This window comes from Macaca nemestrina, chromosome 17 (genome assembly GCF_043159975.1).
Source record: "Macaca nemestrina isolate mMacNem1 chromosome 17, mMacNem.hap1, whole genome shotgun sequence".
Lineage (NCBI taxonomy): Eukaryota > Metazoa > Chordata > Mammalia > Primates > Cercopithecidae > Macaca > Macaca nemestrina.
In genome coordinates, this window is record NC_092141.1 from 52413232 (window position 1) to 52432616 (window position 19385).

General features: G+C 45.2%; 1 protein-coding gene across 17 annotated transcripts in view; it reads left to right on the plus strand.

The window, feature by feature from the left end:
- Positions 1–19385, plus strand: part of C17H17orf67 (chromosome 17 C17orf67 homolog) — a 122905-nt gene that overhangs the window by 51600 nt on the left and 51920 nt on the right. The window lies entirely within an intron of this gene.

Genomic DNA, 19385 nt, shown 5'->3' on the forward strand with positions numbered 1-19385 from the left:
CATCAGTTGATAGACATTTGAGTTGCTTCCACTTTTTAGCTATTGTGAGCCATGCTGCTATGAACATTCATGTACAGGTTTTTGTTTGAGAACATGTTTGCAATTCCTTAAGGTACATACCTTGGAGTAGAATTGCTGGATCAAATGGTAATTCCCTGTTTAACTTTTGAGGAACCAGCAAACTGTTTTCCACAGTGGCTGCCCCATTTTACATTCCCATCAGCAAGGTACAAGGGTTCCAATTTCTCTATGTCCTTGTCAACAACTTATTTCCCCCTGCCACCCCCTTTTTTTAAATTAAAAATTAAGCCATATGGGTGTGAAGTGGTAGCTTACTGTGGTTTTGATTTGCATTCCCCTAACAACTAATAATGTCAGCATCTTTTCATGTGCTTATTGGCCATTTGCATATTTTCTTTGGAGAAATGTCTATTTAAGTCTTTTATCCATTTACAAATTCTGCTGATGTTTTTGTAGTGACTAGAGCACAACTTACTCAGGGTGAAATCTTGGACAGGTTACTGAACCTTTCCTGCCTCAGTTCCCCCTTCTGTAAAATGAGGGTTAAGGACAGCACTCACAGTAAAGGGTGGTTGTGAAAATTTCATGGCTCACTGTGAGTAAAGCTTTTGGAACTTTGCTTGGGACATTATCGGTTTGCACTCTGTAATTGATACCCCTTATTAGACATGAGATGAGTCTAACAATAGTAACTGAATAAGAAATTACCAGAGATTAATACCTGCTGGGAAGTAAATAAAACCATGATGCAACAGAGTGACTGGAAGCCTATTTTAGGTTGGGTGGACAAGGAAGGCTTTTCGGAGGAGGTGACATTTGAGCTGACACCGGAATGACAGGAAGGAGCCGACTGTGTGAAGACCAATGTACAGGAAGGGCATTTCAGGCTGAGGGAATGGCTCAGGGAAAGGTCTTAGGCAGGAACAAGCCTGGCCAGTTCAAGGGGCTGCTTGAGAGAAGGCCAGAGCTGCTTGGGTGGGGATGGGGAGGCTGGGCTTTCTGTGTGTGGGGTCCTGGCTGATAGCAACAGTGTGAGAAGGCATAAGCTTTGGAGTCAGGAAGCCAGGGTGTGCAGGTCCTTGCTTATTAGTTAGGAAAACCTGAGACACATTACCTAGCCCATTTGGAAGAGGCCTCCATCTTCTCATGTTAAAACAGAGGCTGGTTATACCTACTTCATGGGGCTACTATGAAATGCAAATAAGAAAAACTAAAGTGGGGACACACATTTTAGATGGTATTAATCACATCACTGTGTCGTAGGGGCTGCTCAGTTGCAGTTAGCTCATCCCCTTGTCCCGGCCAAAAAGAGAACATGCAGTGTGAGTGTGTCTGAAAATGCATTTTCATGGGGTGCTAAGGGACCTGTGTTTCTCTACCGCAGTGTTGTGGTTCTTGCAACCCACTTAGCCTCCCTCCTGCCTTCACACCTTCCTTGGACTTTCCCTCAAGGTCCAGTCCAGTTCAGCTTTTATTAAGCACCCACTGTGTGCCAGGCGTGAATGAGGCTCCGAAGGTGATGACACGGTCTATGTCTTCGAGGAGTTTATGAGACACCTCTTCCACAAGGTGTCTTCCTTTTGTGGCAGCCAGAATTATTGCTGCCTCTCTTGCATTGCTGTAGCACTTCATCCCTAGGGAACAAAGGAGGTACACTCAGAACAGCTTGGGTTTTTGAGCCTATGATGTGCAGACTAGAATCCTGGTCTCCTTTTAACGAGTATCCATGGGGTACACACACACACACACACACACACACACACACACACACACACACACACACACACAAACAGCCCAGTGCAGTGGCTGAGAGCACTCTGAAGCCAGGCTGCCTAGATTAAATGCTGGACTCATGCTCACTAGTTATTTAACCTCTCTGTGCCTTGGTTTTCTCATCTGGGAAATGGAGGTAATAGTAGTACTTACAGGGTTGTGATGAGGATTCCACACAGGTAATTTTAATATAGGTAAAGCATTAGAAGAAAGCCTGGCAGACAAGAGTTATGTAAACATTTGTTTATTAAAATCAACACAAATGAATAAAAACATCAGCTTTGTGATCTGGACAAGCCATGTGACGGCTGGGGCCTCAGTTTCCAAATATGGGACTATCATGAGGCTCCAAGGGAAAACCGTGTGCAGTGTCTGGTACTGGGAATCTCCGCAAACGCCACCCCCTTCCTTCCTCTGAGCCGTGTGTCACACTACTGGGACCCTGTCTGTCTTTCCTTAAGAGCAGAGGCACATGCCTGAGCAACAGCACAGAGGCACTCTGCTTAAGGTTCTCAGGCATCTGTGTTCTCTGAAATTGGACAAGGACAGCAATTGCTTCTCTGGTTTGGAAGAGCAAATGGACATGCTGTGTATGCGCGCGCATGCTTGCGTTGGGGTGGGCGGTGAAGACACAGCACCGACCACACCCCCGCCAGTCCACACAGAGCTGCTCTGTGCAAGGAGCGACTTGACTGCGACTCTGGCCGCCCGGAGCAAGGGCGGGCGCGGGGCCCGGCCGGCCACTAGGGGTCAGTGTGTCTCCGCCGCAGGCGCCCGCGCGCCGCTTACCTGATTGGGGCAGGCGCCCGCTGACAGTTCTTGACAGTTTGCAACATTTCCTGCCTAACATTTAAAAAAAAAAAAAAAAAAATTAATTAATTAATGTATCTTTCTCCGTAGTAAAGAAGGGAGCCCAGACAACCGAAATAACAAGCCAGCTCTCTTTGCAGGAAAATGCAGAAGGCGGTTAAACCGTCCCGTCCTTCGCATTCCTGGGCTGGAGGAATAAGGATCCAATTGTGGTTTCTGCCCTGGTTATCTTGGTGCCGCTGTGGGGGCCACCGGGGAAAATCTGCTGAATTCTTCCTTTTCTATTTTCTGCCTCGGCGAGGAGGAGGGCGTTAATGCCGGTTGGCAGTTACATGAAACTGAGATGGATGGTAATGGGGTGTGTTAGCAAACAAGGGCAGGAAATAAAGTGTCATATTTTCTGGAGGGTGAACCGCTCCCCGGAGACAGAGCTGCACCAGGCGTCTGCAGAGGAGACACTTTGAAGGAAAAAAAAAAAAACAAAAAAAAAAACCCTGTATAATCTCTCACTCTCTTTACTTTCCTGTGCCTCCTTGGTGAGACATAAATTCAGTTTTATCCTCAGTCTAGCTAACAGGCAAATAACAGGGCACAAAAAAAGAAAAGAAAAACCCACTTAGATTTCCACTTCAATGTTGAGTACTTATTCTCTCATCTCAAGCTGAGTCTGGAGGTAAAGAGAACTTCAGAACTTGGAGGCAGACTTCACAACATCAGAGCTACCTGCCTGGAACCTCGAACTGAGTGTCCCTGGAATCAACTGTGTGTGGTCATCAAGGCCCATCCCCAATCCTACCCACTCGGCAGATAGGATGCCCTGAAGCTGCCTGCTTGCCGTTGCTTTGTACACATGGGAAACACCCTCACCCCATTCCTGCATTCCCGTCACCCTCCTCCAAGGCACCCTCTCTGATTCTTTTTGCAAGGACTCAAGACTCCTACCCTCCTGGTAGTCTGCTTCCCCCACTGTCCCTTTCTCTGGAGGATGAGCTCTTTGAAAGCCTGGCTACTGTCTCATTCTTCTTTGTAGCCCTAGCACCTGGCACAGTTCCCGGTGCATTGTTAGGAGGTGCTTAATATATGTTTGTGAGTGAATATATGATATCCCGAACTCCTCTGCTAGAAATAAGGGCCAGTGCATACTGAACATATCATATCCCCTGTCCTAAATGCGTTGCATGCTTTCTCTCATTGAATCCTTACACCAGCCCTGTGAGATAGGAACTAGAGATGATGTTGTCATCATTATCATCATCTTCCCATTTTACAGATTGGAAAGTTTACCCTCAGCGGGAGCAACCGACTTGCCCACAGGTACAGAACCTGGCAACTGCAGAGCAGGAAGGCAGACCCATCAGTCGATGCTTCAGACCTCTCTCTCCTTGCAGCATCTAAATCCCTTGCAGGCATTTCACACTTACTAATTTATGTTACTGTAAATACATGTGCTCTTGTTTGATCTCCTTGCAAAAATGTAAACTCCTTGAGGCCAGCACTGTGGCTATGGTTTCTCTGTGGCCCTCAAGAGAGAAAAGATCAAATTAGGGCAGGGGTCTGAGCCCTCTGGAAGTGGGCCTTTGGGTTTGTCTCTGCTTTGGACTGAATGGATCTCCCTGGGGTGCAACTGCTTCTGTGGAGTTTGAGTTCCTGGGTGAAAATCCCAACTCTACTGCTTGCTAAACGGGACTGTCACTGAAGCCTCTCTGGGCCTTGGTTTCCTCATTTGCAAAATGGGGGTAATAGTAGCCCCTACCTCTCAGAGGTGTCATGAGGATGAAATGAATTAATGTATTTGTTTTGAATGGTGCTTGGCACAAATCTCCACTAAGTGTTAGTGGTCCTTATTTTGAGACACTGGACATAGAATTTGCATTCTTTGCTGCCACTTGTGACCTGGATGTTTGTCCTTATTCAGTTCATCAAATGACTGTGGGCCTCATAACTCCCTCTTTCTCTTTTAAAAAGTCATCCTTCCATGGAAAACAAACAGTACACCAAACCAACAACCTTGCACGTTTGAGAAGACAAAGGAAGACAAACATTTGGCATCTCACCTTAGACATTCACTTCATGTTGCTTATTAACAACATGTAAATCAACAAAGATATCCATATTAGGCTTGATACTTGATACATTTGGTATATGGCTGCTATGAGTGGATACACGCTCACAATTAATGAAGCCAGCCGGCTTCTCCGGATGGATATAAATACTCTAGGAAGAGAAACCCAAGACCAAAAGCTTGGGACACCCCACGCTGTCGGCACCAGCTCATGCTCTTCCTGTGGATGATGCAGCATGACCTGACACTTATTCCTTCCTGAAAGCTGGGTGAACCCACTATGGCCACATTTTTGTCAGTGTTCCCAGTGGTGTCATGAGATACCACGTTCTCCAAGACCAAAATGCATGCTATTGAGTTTTCTTCAGAAACTGGATGGAGAGGAAGACTCAGATCTCTTTGTGTGGGTGGGGACTCAGGCTGCTTGGGAGTGATCCTCACAGTTACCACTCAGTCTCCAAATATTTATGAAGCACTTGCTATATTCATGGACACAGTACTAGGTGTGGGGATATTGGTGGGTCTGTCTCCATGGAGGGTGCAGCCTAACGGGGAACAATAATTACTGTTCTGCTGAGTGTTGGGAAGGAGAAGGAGAAGGCCAGTGTGCTCAGAGTGCTATGGAGTTTATACAGGGGTGAGGGGACCCTGTTTTGGCCCAGAGATCAGGAAAGGCCTCCAGAGGATTGCTGTCTGGAATGAACGGCAGGTAGCTAGGCAAAGAGAGGAGGTAGCGTGTTCCAAGCTTGTGCTAGACCCTGAAGTTGAAAACGTGGAAAGTTTAAGAAAACAGAGAAAAGCCCTGCAGGGCTGGAGCGGAGAGAACAACAGGAAGGGAGAGTGAGTTGAGGTGAGCTTGCAGAAATGGGGCAGGGGTGGGGTAGGCCATCCATAGCCTTGATTCATAGCCACAGTAAGGCTTTGAGGATTCATTACAAGGGTAATAGGATATAGCGGAAGTATTTTAAGCAAGGAGAATAAGGTAATGAGATTTACATCTAAAAAACGTCTCTTGTAGCTATCTGCAACATGGAGTTGTTGCAGATGGAGTGGAGAGGATTACAGAGAAGCCAAGGTGGCATGGGAGATTAACTAGGAACCTCTGTAGTAGGCAGTGGGGAGAGATGAGTGTGACCTGGAGTAGGGTGGGAGGGGTCAGGGTGGAGAAGGTGGATGGTTTCTGCAAAGATTTAGGTGACAGAATTGATAGGATGTGGGAACAAGGGAGAAAGAGGAATCACAGAAGACTTCTAGGTTTTGAGTCTGAACAGAAGAGTGGATGGTGGAAGGGAGTGGGTTTGGGGCAGAGCAAATCACGTGTTCAGTTTTGCACACATTGAGATTGAGGTTCTAGTGAGATGTCCGGGGCAGGTGTCGGGTAGGGTCTGGCATGCAGCTGATAGGCTGGGCTGGTGTTGTAGATTGTGAGTCATTGGCTCATAGATGGTATTTAATGCCACGGAATGGGTGAGGTGGCCCAACTGAGTGTGCAGGGCAGTGCTGAAATGGAGATGAATGGTGTTCCTCAAATTGGAGGGGCTGTATAAGGGAAGATCACACATGGCGGGGTTAGGCTCTCCTACAGGATGATTTGGCGTTTGTCTGGGAAACCAATCTTAGGTGGCAAACCATTTTTTATACTTTTATGTTTTTGGAAGAAATAGTAGTGACCTTGAAATTTCAGCCACATGATGAATCTTCAGTCATTCTTAGCTTGCTTTGAGGAGTCAGCAGACTCTCCTCAAAGTTGAGGTCGAAAAGCCACAGGTCCTTTGCTGCTGCTTTGTTTTGCTGAAATTCTTCCCATGTGATCTTGTTGGAACAAGGACCTTTCTTGGGTGCTCTTCTCTGTTCTTTGGCCCATTATAGTACTTCCAAGGTAGCCTTTGGGGCAAGGTGAAAATTCCTGAAAAAAGCAAGTTTGTAAGGGCATCTTCTCTTAATTGCTGGCCTATCTAACTTGGTGTGTGTGTGTGTATCTATATATATATAATGTATTATACATATTTGTATATATGTTATATATACTAATATAATAAATGATACAACATATAATATATAATTTAAGTTAATATAACATGGAGTATTATATATAATAGATATAATAATATATAATATAATATTTTATATATATATAAAAATGGAGACAGAGTCTCACTCTATTGCTCAGGCTGAAGTGCAGTGGTGGGATAATAGCTCACTGCAGGCTTGAACTCCTGGGCTCAAATGACACTCCTGCCTCAGCCTCCCAGGTAGCTGGGACTACAGGTGCATGCCACCATGCCTGGCTAATTTTTAAATTTCTTTGTAGAGATAGGGGGCTCAATATGTTGCCTAGGTTAGTCTTGAAACCCTGGGCTCAAGAGGTCCTCCTGCCTCAGACTCCGGAGTGGCTGAGATTACAGGTGTGAGCTGCCTTGCCCTGTCTGGATTAGGTATTAACTAGCAGGAAGGGCTGCTTTGGAAGGAGGAGTGCCCCTAAATTTAAATGACGACCCAGCCTTCATCCTCTCACCTTTACACTCTCTCTGATTCCAACTTCCCAAATGTGTGTGAGGTGCTCTGCTGATGGCAGGGAGATAATGTTAAGTGGCAAACAGACATAGCATTAAATTACATTAAATCACAGAGTGATGAACTTACTTTATTTGTAATCCTGCTATGAAAAGGAGAAAATTCCAGCATACTTTTAATGCTTACTTATTTCTCCTTTTTAACAAAGAGTGAGCAGGCCCCTGGGGCTAGACGGTACCTCAGTCAGCACTGCTACCTAGTGACAGTTGTTTTATTTTCATTGATTTTTTATTTTTCCTTCTCTTTATGGCAAGTGACGCTAGTTTGCTTTTACAATTGTAGCGCTGTCAAGATTGCACAGATGGTAAGTGGCAGAATGAGGAGTGGAACCACATCTCCTGACTGTTAGTTTCAGTTAATTTTCTTCCCCCGGGGGAGGTAGGCCTCTTTGCTCAACTCTGTCCTGCCCTTCACAGCCTCTGTTTGCTTTTGGGTGCATCTATAATAATGTTAAGACAATTAACAATTAGAAGATATTAATTAAATTGAGACATTGTCTTAAGAGCTTTATGTATATTAATCATTGATCTCCATAGTCATCCTCTGAGGTAGGTACTATTATTAACCCCTTTTTAGTCATAAGGAAACTGATATATCACGAGGTTAAGTCACTTGCATTCATCCAGCTGGTGAGTGTCAGAGGCAAGTTTTAGAGTCCAGGCCGTCTAATTTAAGAGTCCGTGTGCTTAATCACCAAGCTTCCCCACCCTCTGTGCTTGTGGTGTGTTCCTATGAACGCTGCTGTTATGTGGCAGCTCCTGGAAGGCCATGTCCACATTCATTTTGTGGGTGGTAGTGGAAAGGGTTCCGGTTTAGGTATCACAAGACTGGGGTTGAATTCTGGCTCCAGCATTCACTTAATGTGCCTGGGTCTTACTTTACTTATGAGTAAAATAGGAAAATAATAATAATAAGTAATATTACATCTATTTTTCTTTTCTTTGCTGTGTTTTCATAAGGATGACATGAGTAAGTGTATGTGAAGGGACTTTGTGAACAGCCAAGTAAAAACAGATATCAGTTAGTTTTTGTGAAACAGACAGTAGCATAACGAGATGCTTGTTAAAGGCATGATAGTGATGTGTAAAGCCCACTGTGAAGAGGCGATGAATTGGCTAATTATAAAGGCTCTGATTAAAAGTCTGAATGGCAGAGACATAAACAGAAAGTGCTTAATAACACTGTGGAATGGACAAATGAATGATGACAGTTGGAAATAAGAACCATGACCTGGTCAAAAAAAAGACAAAAGTGAAAAAGCAAAAAACAGAAACAAAAAGTCCTTGAAGCCTTGGTATTATATTGTTACTAGGTCCATTCACTTTACAGGTAAGGAAACCCAGGCACAGAGCGCCCAAGAGACTTGCACAGATCATACCTCTGCTCCCAGCTCTGTCCTCACCAGCTGCTGACACTGTGCATGGCTGTGAGCTCTTTGATCCTCATTTTCCTCCTCTGGCATCCAGGCTGGTGAGGAATAGATGATATATTTCACCTAACACATCAAGTGCTCAGCATAGTGCCTGGGAATAGTTGATATTAGCTATTATTATTACTGATGGAAGGGCCTGGGTTAAGGTGAACCAATAGTTACTGCCTGGAAGACATTGATTTGTATTTCCCCATCTCTGTGGAGATGCTGAAAAGGGTTGCCACCAGAGGCTGTGAAATCTTCCCCTGGGTTCAAAACCTCTCTGATCCTTCCTGGAGGCAGAGGGATGCCTTCAAGATGCCTTGCAGCCTCTCTTTGACTCCAGCCCGTCCTCTGGGTTTGAACCTGTCTTTTAGCCAATCCTTTCACATCTTCCAGCTTTAGTAAAGAGGCTACCCAGTAAAAAAATTAGCTGCTGCTCCCTTCAGCAACGAAATGCTTGGTGCTAACAAAGTGTCTTTCAGATGACCAGAGGCACAGATTGCCCACAGGCTGAGTTTCTGGGAGCAATAGCAGGCTCTCTTGCTTCTCACCTTCTCCCGTCACCCCCAGCATGTTATCTATGGGGACTGGAAAACATTATCAAAACAGGCCCCATCTGTTTCTGAAGTTGTGGAAGAGTACTCGTGCGATAAATTTACAGGGTCACTGGAAGACCCTCTAATTTTCTGGGAAATGACAAGGCGTCTGTGGCCACGTTGTGTAAAATTTCCTCTTTTATACCCAAGTTACATGCCATGGACTATTTACTCGGAGTCTGAGGATATGTTTACCATTCAGGCAACATCACAAGCTGTCAAAGAAATCTACTCAGAGTAGGATGTGTTGGGTGTCTCGCCTTTCTAAAAATGACACTCGCCCTCCACTTTTTTTTTTTTTAATAAATCTTTTTAGGTGCTATGTTCACAGTGCAAATAGCTCAGAAAGGACACTGGAGTCAAAGTTTAAGTCAGGGCAGAAGTGTTGCATGGAAACAGGACTCAATCTGGTGGCTTTGCCAGGACAGGAAGCAGGCTGTATGTTGGATTTCCTCTACGATGTTCAACCAATGTATGCCGATGATGGGGGTGATGATATATTGATCTGCTAAGTAAGCACCTCCTGTGTTTGAAGGCTCCATGTGTCATTCAGAGCAAACAATGGACAGTTACATAGTATTGAGAAGTTGCCTCCAAAGTCAATAGCTGAAGGAATGCTTTGGGGAGAGATTAGAGACCATGTTTTTCCAAATTTAGAACCCGCTCACATTTTGTGGGTTCTGACATTAATATTGAGCTTGAACATCAGGTTCTGGCAAAATAAAATTTCCTAACTCAAAACAAGACACTGTCTAAGGGAGCCTGCGAGGGTGTCTTGGAAGTCCAGGGTCTCTTATAAAACAGCCTGTTTGAGGATTCGAAGGTGAATGAACCAGGACCAGACTGATTCCATTTCCCTTGTAGTGCATGTGGCTTTTACAATTAGCAGCAACAGGGTGGGGAGGGGGTGTGAAGAGGAGGAAAGGACTCTGGAAAAAGTGCATGTGAAGTTTTGCTGACCAAAGACGTTTGAAAATGAATATGAATTCTCTGACCAGGTCTCGACAGTCAGTGAATCTTGTGGACCTAGTTTTTGGTCTGATACATACCCAAGAAAAGTTGTTAGAAAACAGAGTGGGCATTAGGCCACCTCCCCGGGGAAACAAGGACAGCCACTCTGTGCTCTGACTGTCTGTCTTTATCACAAGACCTTAAGCTCCAGGACTGGTCTGATCCCATACCTACTCCTTGGGAGGGGAAAGGACTGCTGCCTTGTAATAATTTTGGCCTTGAGCTGGAGGCTATCACAGCCTTGAGGTTAGGGTTGAGTGACCCCATATCCCAGCCCATACTGTCTTTCTAAAATTCTCAAATCGAGTCCCTTCTAGGCATAGGAGCCCTCAGTAGCAGTTCTACTGCTGTAGCTTAGAGTCCAGAATCCCAAGCATGGCCTGCTCCACCTTTTATGGGCTAGCCCCTGCCTGCCTCCCTCTCCAGTGTTGTCTCCTGTTGCTCCCCATACTGTATTCTCTAGTCCTATTGAACCAGTTGTGTCCCCATTGCAAAGCACAGTGAGCTTTCTGGTGTCTTTGTCCTTGTTATTTGTCGTGCTTGAAATATCCTCTTCATCACCCACTCTTTATCTAAGAATCTTTCCCAGAAGCCCCTCCCAAAGCCCAAGACTAGTTTAGGTTTGGCTTTTCTCTGCCACCTCTGTGTGTGCATCCTGACCTTACCTCTGTTGTAGAGCTCACTGTTCTCTGTACTGTAACAGTCTATTTACAGGTGTCATGAGTTGGAGCACATTATATTCACCAGATTTGAGGGACAGCTGACTGTCTTGGGGCAGGGGCAGTACGTCATATTAGGGAGTGAGGACTAGATTACACTTCCAGGAGTCTGTGCAGCGGGGAGGGTTTCTTGTCAATAGCTTGGGCTTTGGGGAACTGGACAATTATTGGTGGGAAAGCAGCAAGACAGTGGAAGGCTGTGGCATGTGGAACATAATCCTTTACAGTAGCTTCTCAGATCTACAGTCAAATCACTAAACCCACGATATCACTGCTGGATTTGTATTTCTTGTGGAAAAATGGTAAAGGGGCTTAGAACTGTGTCCTAACTGGCTCAAGACCATCCTGGGATGACACCTATAGACACAGGAATGGAGACAGGATCAAGAGGAAGAAAGTGGAATTTCCATAAGTTGTGAGAAGGGAGTCCTGATTCATATAGGTTATGAAATTGGGGATTCAAGCTATGGGTTATACTTGTTTGTCCTTCCATTGGACTGTGAGCTCTGTTGTGGGGAGGAAATGTAGCTTATTCATTGCTGGATCCCCAGTGCTTCACATAGTGCCTGGCGTATAGCATATGAGACTAAGTGAATAATTGTTGAATGAATGGAAAGATGGATGGGTGGATGAGCGGAAATATGGATGGGAGGATAATTGGATGGATGGGTGGATGTATACATGTATGGGTGGATAGATGGATTGAAGGGTAGATGGATAGGTGAATGAATAGATGAATGGGTGTGTACGTGGGTGGATGAATAGATAGATGGATGGATGGATAGATGGATGATGGATAGATGAATGAATGGAAGGAAGGATGGATGAACAGATGGATGAAAGGGCGGATGGATGGGTGATGAATAGATGGATGATGGATGGACGGATGGAAGGATGGATGGATGGATAGATGGATGGAAGGGAGATGGGTCGATAGATGAAAGGGTACATGGAAAAATGAATAGGTGGATAGGTGGATGGGTGGAGGGAAAGGTGGGTGGATGGCAGGATGGATAGCTATTCCAAAGATGCAGAAAAATCAGTCATGATTTCCCTGTGCTTCAGCTGCCTTTCCTCATCCTGCTGCATTCCTCAGCTGGCTTACTTGTAGTCCCCCTTCACAACACAGCATCTGAAGCAGAGGGAGGGCTGGGAGTAAAGGCTTGGAGGCCAGAAGGAGCAAGACCCAGCTGGGAAATGGCAAGAAGTGTGTGTTGTAAAGCACATTTTGAAGGAGTGGGCAGAGGTGGGCAGTGCAGCTGGAAAATTTTAATCAGGGGTCAGAGCATGAAAGGACTCTGTGCATCAGTCTAAGCCTTTAGGCTTTGTCCTAAGAGCAGCGTGAATTGCTGAAAGGTTTCACACAGGGCAGCATCCTGAACATTTCCCTTCAATTTCTTGTCTATATCACCGTTTAAACAGATGCTTCCAACTGCCCTTCCAGGAACACTGCAACTCAGGCAGAAACCAGGGCAGTCCTGTTTCAGCAGGAAGTCATAAGTCCTGGGTTTATTTTGAGGCTTCAATCTTTCGGTGAGCTAAGTGACATTGACAGAGTCACTCTACCTTGTTTCTCATCCATAAAGTGAATGAAACAGAACTTACTCAGAGCTGGCTTTATGTATGCACAACTTGTGCAGTGACGCCAGATCCCATGCCCACAACAATCCTGCACTTAGTTTAATGCTCTGCTGTCATTGTCTTGAAATTCTTATTAATTGGACAAAGAGCTCCACATTTCATCTTGAACTTGGCTCCTCAAACTATGTAGCCAGTGCTGAATTCACCTCAACTCCATAACATTAACAGGGATATTGTGGGGGTAAAATAAGATCCAGTATGTGAAAGGTCTTTAAAGATGATAATATATGAAACAAAAATTAGGCCTTATTGATATTTCTCTTATTGATATTTCCCAAGGTGACATAATCATTCTAAGTTTGCTGATTCTCCTGCATGTCAGGTGATTGGTCCCAGACATAATTAAACTTAGTCGTTGTCCTCATGAAACTCTGGTAGAATTGAAATAAAGGGTAGAATTGAAACTTGAACCTATGTCTTTAATACTCAAGTCCAGTGCTCTTTCCTCTATAGGTAACAGTTGCTAATATGTCTGTCTACTCCACTCTTCTGTAAGAGACTTTGTGGCTGGGGAAAATTCTTTATCCTCATGTGTCTTGAACAGTCTTTTGTACATACAAAGCACCCAGTAAATGTTTGTTGAATGAATTAATACATTTGAGGGACTGGCAAAATTATATTCCAAGCATCCTGCTTAAATTTCCTTTAATGCTTCTTACTATTCTCAGAATAAAACTCAAATTCCCTATCTTGGCACAAAGATCTTAGTGGTCCAGCCTCTGCCCAGTTATTCACACCCGCCATCCCAGGGTCTTAAGACATGCTGTTCCTTCTGCCTGGAACATTGTACTTTGCTTCTCATCCATTGCCTGGCTACCCCCAGCTCATCATATAACATCCCAAGCTTTACTTTCTCAGGGAGACCTATGCTGTCTGTGCTGATCTCCCTGACCAAGTCACTGAAATCCTGATGGTCTCTCAAAGTACTGCAAATACCCCTCTCCTAGTAGTTCTTGCAATGGCAAATTTTCACTTATTTTTATGTGGCTATGTGGATAGTTGCCTGCCTCTACATTTGTAGGGCAGCATTTGTGTTTGTTCTCTGAGGTATTTCTGGTGATCAGTGCAAGTGCCTTTCACAGAATGAATACTCAAGAAATATTTGGTGAGTCCATGAAGAAGAGTAGAGTGTTTGCAGTGTTTGTGCATGGATGTTTGTTTTCTCCAGCATGATGAGGGAAGTTCCTTTAGGCCTGGGATTATATAATAATCATGTAACGATGACCCTGCAATGGGGGCTTTTCACATGCACCTGATATTGTGCTAAGTCTTCTCGATGCACCATCTCACACCAATCCCACAGCACATCTATGGGGTGGGACTGTGATCTCACTTTACGAATGGCGAGATTGAAGCTCACAGAGATTAAATGATGTCTCCAAGGTCATATATCTAGTAAGGGGCAATGTGAACTTGAGGTTAGCTCTGGCTAACACTGAAGTCTGGGTTCTTCGTTCTTCTCTTTTACCACCTCCTGCTGCTGTTGCTTTTTCTTCCAAACCCGACTCCTCCATGAAGGGCCACGCTGGTCTCCGGGGGTCAGTAAATGTGCAGGAATCTGCTGGAGGGTCTGTGCTGCACACACGTGAGCTTTGACACACGTGACAGACATGAACAGTGGAATGACACTACACAGGAGTGTCCGCAGGCACAGGGACCTGTCCTGGCGCTGCTCCCAATTGCTGGGTCACCCTGAGCGAGTCATACTTTCTCTGTGAGCTTCAGATTTTCCAAGTGTAAATCTGGGAATTGAATCCAGTGACCTCTAAATTTCTAGCTGGCACTAATTCTGGGCTAAGTTCCAGCTGGATCTATATTATTCTTTCCAACTCTGCTCCTTCCCTATGCCCCAGCCACCCGCCCTTCTTCTTTTCCTTGAACATGCCAAGCTCCTTTCTGCCCCATGGCCTTGGCACCTGGCAGGTTCTCTGTCTGGAGCTTCTTCCCCCGACTTCAGGAGCCAGGCTGGCTCCTGGACATGCAGGAGGTGTCAGCATACATGTCACAGAGAGGCCTTTCCCACCCACCTGAGTTAATATTGGATCTCACTCCAGTTACTCTTTATTACCTGAGCCTGGTTTGTTCTTTTCATAGCACTCAACACCGTTTAAAATTATTTGATACATATATAAAGTTAGTCATACTTCTATTGATAAATATAAGAATTCTTCTATCTATGTGTCTCTATTATATATCATTGTTCATTGTTTATGGGTGTTTTGTCACTAGGGTGTGAGCCCCATAGGAGCAGGGCAGTGGGCTGGGCTGTCTTATTCCTTGCTGTATTTTTAGCTCTTGGGAAGACTGCAGTGAGTATTTACTGAAGGCATTGAACAATTGAATGAATGAATGAGTAGTTCTGTGCTCTCCAAAGCACCAAGGATAGGGACATAGCAGGGAGGGAAGGTCAGGTAAGATCAGGGCCACTGGTGCCGTCATCAGAAGCCCAGTTCCAACCCCTTATCTCACTTCCTGAAGCAATGCAAGGGCCCAATACATATTCATTAAATACGTGAACTCATCTAACCAAGTAGGCTGTGGCATCTGCTCTGTGTGGCAATTGTGCTTATAAGCCCATTTAGAATTATCCTGGAGGAGGATCACAAATCCCAACAGCCCAGATAAAAGGGCTCCATCCTACCCTACCCTCCCACCCTTTCTCTCTTCTTCAAACCAGGGAATGTCAGTGTCCAGCTGCTGGAGGCACAGCCTGCTTGAGTCCAACTGGGTCACCCAGGGAGTTTGTGTTCAAATTTTGGAAGCATTTCCAAAACTCTCAGACATTCTTCTGATCCAAAATCCATAGCTCCCCAGGACTCTGAGGGTTTGGATCTGATTATTTTAAAAAAATGTTCTACAACACGAAGAAAATGCACCCTCTACCCCGCCCTTGCCTGCCAACCCCCCAAGCTCTCACCTTTTACCTCCCACCTCCCATCATCCTGACTGACCATTTGATACTTTAGAGCTGCCCAGGGGCTGGAGAGAAATGGATTTTATTTTACGTCCCACAGCTGTTGCAATGCTGGGGAAACCCCACGTATTTAAAATATTAAAATGGTTTCCAGACTGACAATATTTCTTATTTAGTGTTTGAGGATTTGGAGCTTACCCAGTTGACCCATCTCTGGAAAGTAAAAGAAGAAAGTAAAAAATGAAGGCTTAATCCTATTCCTGCTGCCCCCAAGGACATTAGAGCAATTTAGGCAGAGTTTAATATTTGCTGCCCCTGCTGGTTTTCTGGACCCAATGATCTACCCAGAAAGGGGGAAACCTCAGTTCTTAGGCTGGAAAGTGCCTCCCGGGGTGAGATGGAGTGGCCTGAGAATTCATCAAACCTCTCTACCAGTCTCTGGGCTGGCCCTCAATCCACTGCCTCCCCTCCCCACCACACACACACACACACGCACAATCTAAAAACTTTGAAGGCAATTTCACAGTCTCTCTAGGAGTCTGCTTTCATGGTCCAATAAGCCCTTACAGTCAGGAAGTCATTTCTTGGTCTGACCTAAGGCTCTTATGCTGCATTAAACCATGTTGATCTTAAAGAGTCTGGGTTTCCTGGATGGCACCTATCTTAGGCTTTCCCGGGGCCCATGAAGGCAAATGAGCTGCCTTTAAAGGCACATTTTAGAGGAAATCTGTCTTCCACTGTCTGATGGCTGGAGCGTTCCTGCTGCTGGAGCCTTTGATGATTTCCTTGCCCGCCAAGGATGCCTGCCCCACAGCAGGGAGGCCGCCCCGAGTTCCGCAGTGGCCTGGGGTTGGTCTCTTTGGCAAGGTTTAGATGAGGCTTGCTGTGCTCTATTCCAATTCGTAACCTTCCCTGGGGGCCAGTGCTGAGAGTGCTCTTCATTTTGTTCTTTAATTGTTTTACTAACCCACTGGCTCCATCTCATTCTTCATGACACTCTTTAGGATACCCCAGCTAGAGAGGGATATCTAATGGAGACACTGCTACCAGGCTACACTCAACCACATTGTCTAGATTGAAGGCACTTTCCCTTATTCTAACCACTCTGACCACGACTGGTTATCCTTTTTCAGTTCTGAATGAAACTTCTAGAACTGAAAGCCCTCACACTGCAATGGACAGAAAACAGATATTTGTGAATGGAGAGATTAATGAATGAACGGGGTAGTGCCTTACCGTGTACTTGACTAGACACGCTGGCATTTTGGGTTTTCAGTTGCTTCCCTGTTTAGCAGTGGGTTTTCTGCTTCCCACTAGCTGAGATCACAAAGCACATTTAGTAAGTAGAGAAAATGCCAGTAATCCAGGACAGGGGAGACCCAGCTGGGAATCTGGGAAAGAGTTTGACCAAATTCTGGCTTCAGCACTCAGCCGTGGGCCAGGCAGAACACAGGCTGAGGAGACAAAACTGCCCCTTGTATTGGTGACATTAACTCCAAAGTGCTTTTAAAACTTAACCTCTTGGATCCAGTCAACTCTCCTGTCTTTCTTCCTCTGATCCCCCACCTCCACTTCAAGCCCAACAGAGCCAAATTAAGGAGGATAGTGTCATATTCAAAGTAGCTCTGAACTGAGTTCACTTCTCTGAAATTCCAAACAAAGATATGCCATAAATATGATGTCCGCATCTCCCTGTCCTCCTCTGACAAAGCAGCCCCCAGAACTTTGAAGCCTGGCTTCTAGAACAAAATGTAATAATATAAACTACTGAACTGGAGGGGCTGGCACTGTTTTACAAAGGCCCCAAATAGGCAGTGAGTTTGGGAATGGACTGTCCCAGGAACCAAATCTCATTCCATATGGTGAAGGAAAATTTTAACACAAGAAGCTTCTCTTTTTTAACTTTTTTTCTTTTCTTTCTTCTTTTTTGTTTTTTCGAGACTGGATCTCACTCTGTTGCCCAGGCTGGAGTGCAGTGATTCTGGCTGACTGCAGCTTCAACCTCCTGGGCTCAAGCTATCCTCCTGCCTCAGCCTCCCGAGTAGCTGGGATTAAAGGCATGCACCACCACACCCAGCTAATTTTAAATTTTTTTGTAGAGACAGGATCTCCCTATGTTGTCCAGGCTGGTCTCAAACTCCTGGGCTCAAGTGGTCCTGCCACCTCTTCCTCCCAAAGTGTTGGGATCACAGATGTGAGCCACGCCCAGCCTCTTTCAAACACTTTCTTTTATTTTATTTATTTTTTTTTTTGAGACGGAGTCTCACGCTGTTGCCCAGGCTGGAGTGCAGTGGCGCGATCTCGGCTCACTGAAAGCTCCGCCTCCTGGGTTCACGCCATTCTCCTGCCTCAGCCTCCTGAGTAGCTAGGACTACAGGCGCCCGCCACCGCACCCGGCTAATTTTTTGTATTTTTAGTAGAGACGGGATTTCACTGTGGTCTCGATCTCCTGACCTTGTGATCCACCCGCCTCGGCCTCCCAAAGTGCTGGGATTACAGGCTTGAGCCACCGCGCCCGGCCGATTCTTTCAAACACTTTCTATTACCAGTCTAGTAACTCTCCTTTTCTGGCATCCTGCCCCTCCAGGCTGGAAGAGACATTACAGCCTCTTGCTCATGAGCCAGAGTGGTTGACTATTCCCTAAACCTGATGTAGGAGTACCTAGGATCTTAGCTCCCTAACACACTCAAAAAACAAATCTCTGCATCAGGCCTCAGCCATCAGACCAAGTCATATCCCCAAGTCATTAGAGTACAAACGATAACACCTGCAAATTAACAAGTCATGAAACTGAAATAATACATCTTCCTTGCTCTCTAGTTAACTAAGCTAATTAATTTTATGATTCTCCTCAGCTTTTTGCAGCTTGAAAAATAAAATAAGAAACATTTGGGTAAATCTTGAGTTTTTCTCTCTTGGAAGATGCTTTAAATGCCTTCTCTTTTTTCCCTCATCCCAAGTTCCAATCTCCCCCACAAAACAGAATGCTGCCTTTAGGATATAAAGCCTTAGCTTGAGGTTCTCATGAACTGTGAAAGGCCCTTTTTGTGTGTGTGTGTGTGTGTGTGTGTGTGAGACGGAGTCTCACTTTGTCACCCAAGCTGGAGTACAGTGGCGCGATCTCAGCTCACTGCATTCTCCTGCCTCAGCCTCCTGAGTAGCTGGGACTACAGGCACTCATCACCATGCCTGGCTAATTTTTTGTGTTTTTAGTAGAGACGGGGTTTCACTGTGTTAGCCAGGATGGTGTCAATCTCCTGACCTCGTGATCTGCCTGCCTTGGCCTCCCAAAGTGCTGTGATTACAGGCGTGAGCCACGGCGCCCGGCAAGACCCTTCTTTTTAATCCCAAGGTAATCATTGAGTTCTTGGGCCTGTGGGACATTGTCTTCACTGTAGGAAGTTTTCTGCATCTGAATTTTATCTTGCTTACTGTGCTTGATGGTCCCTAGGAAAAAAGGTGCCTCAATTAACAAACTAGGATGCATATTTTAATTGTGTGTCTCATTACGTTTTCCTTTGGCCACAAGGAAAATCACTAAAACTTTTTGCTCAATTGCACTAGCTTTCCTTAAAGTTTTTGATGCTGATATCCACTAAGATGCAGCTCCTCTGAAGGCACAAGTGTCCAGTGTACCCTTTCAGCTGGACAAAAGAACTCATAGAAAAATTAAGGGTGTGAGTCTAGAGAGAAAGAAGCATGTCTCCAAGAAATTGTGGATTTTGTGCTTTTGGTGCCTGGAGTTGAATGGAATCAAATGCACAGAAAACCCACAAAATTTTTGAGAGAGTTTACTGTCAAAACTACCACCAGGCTTGTCTAAAAGAAAATGAAACTGTTGGAGATGAA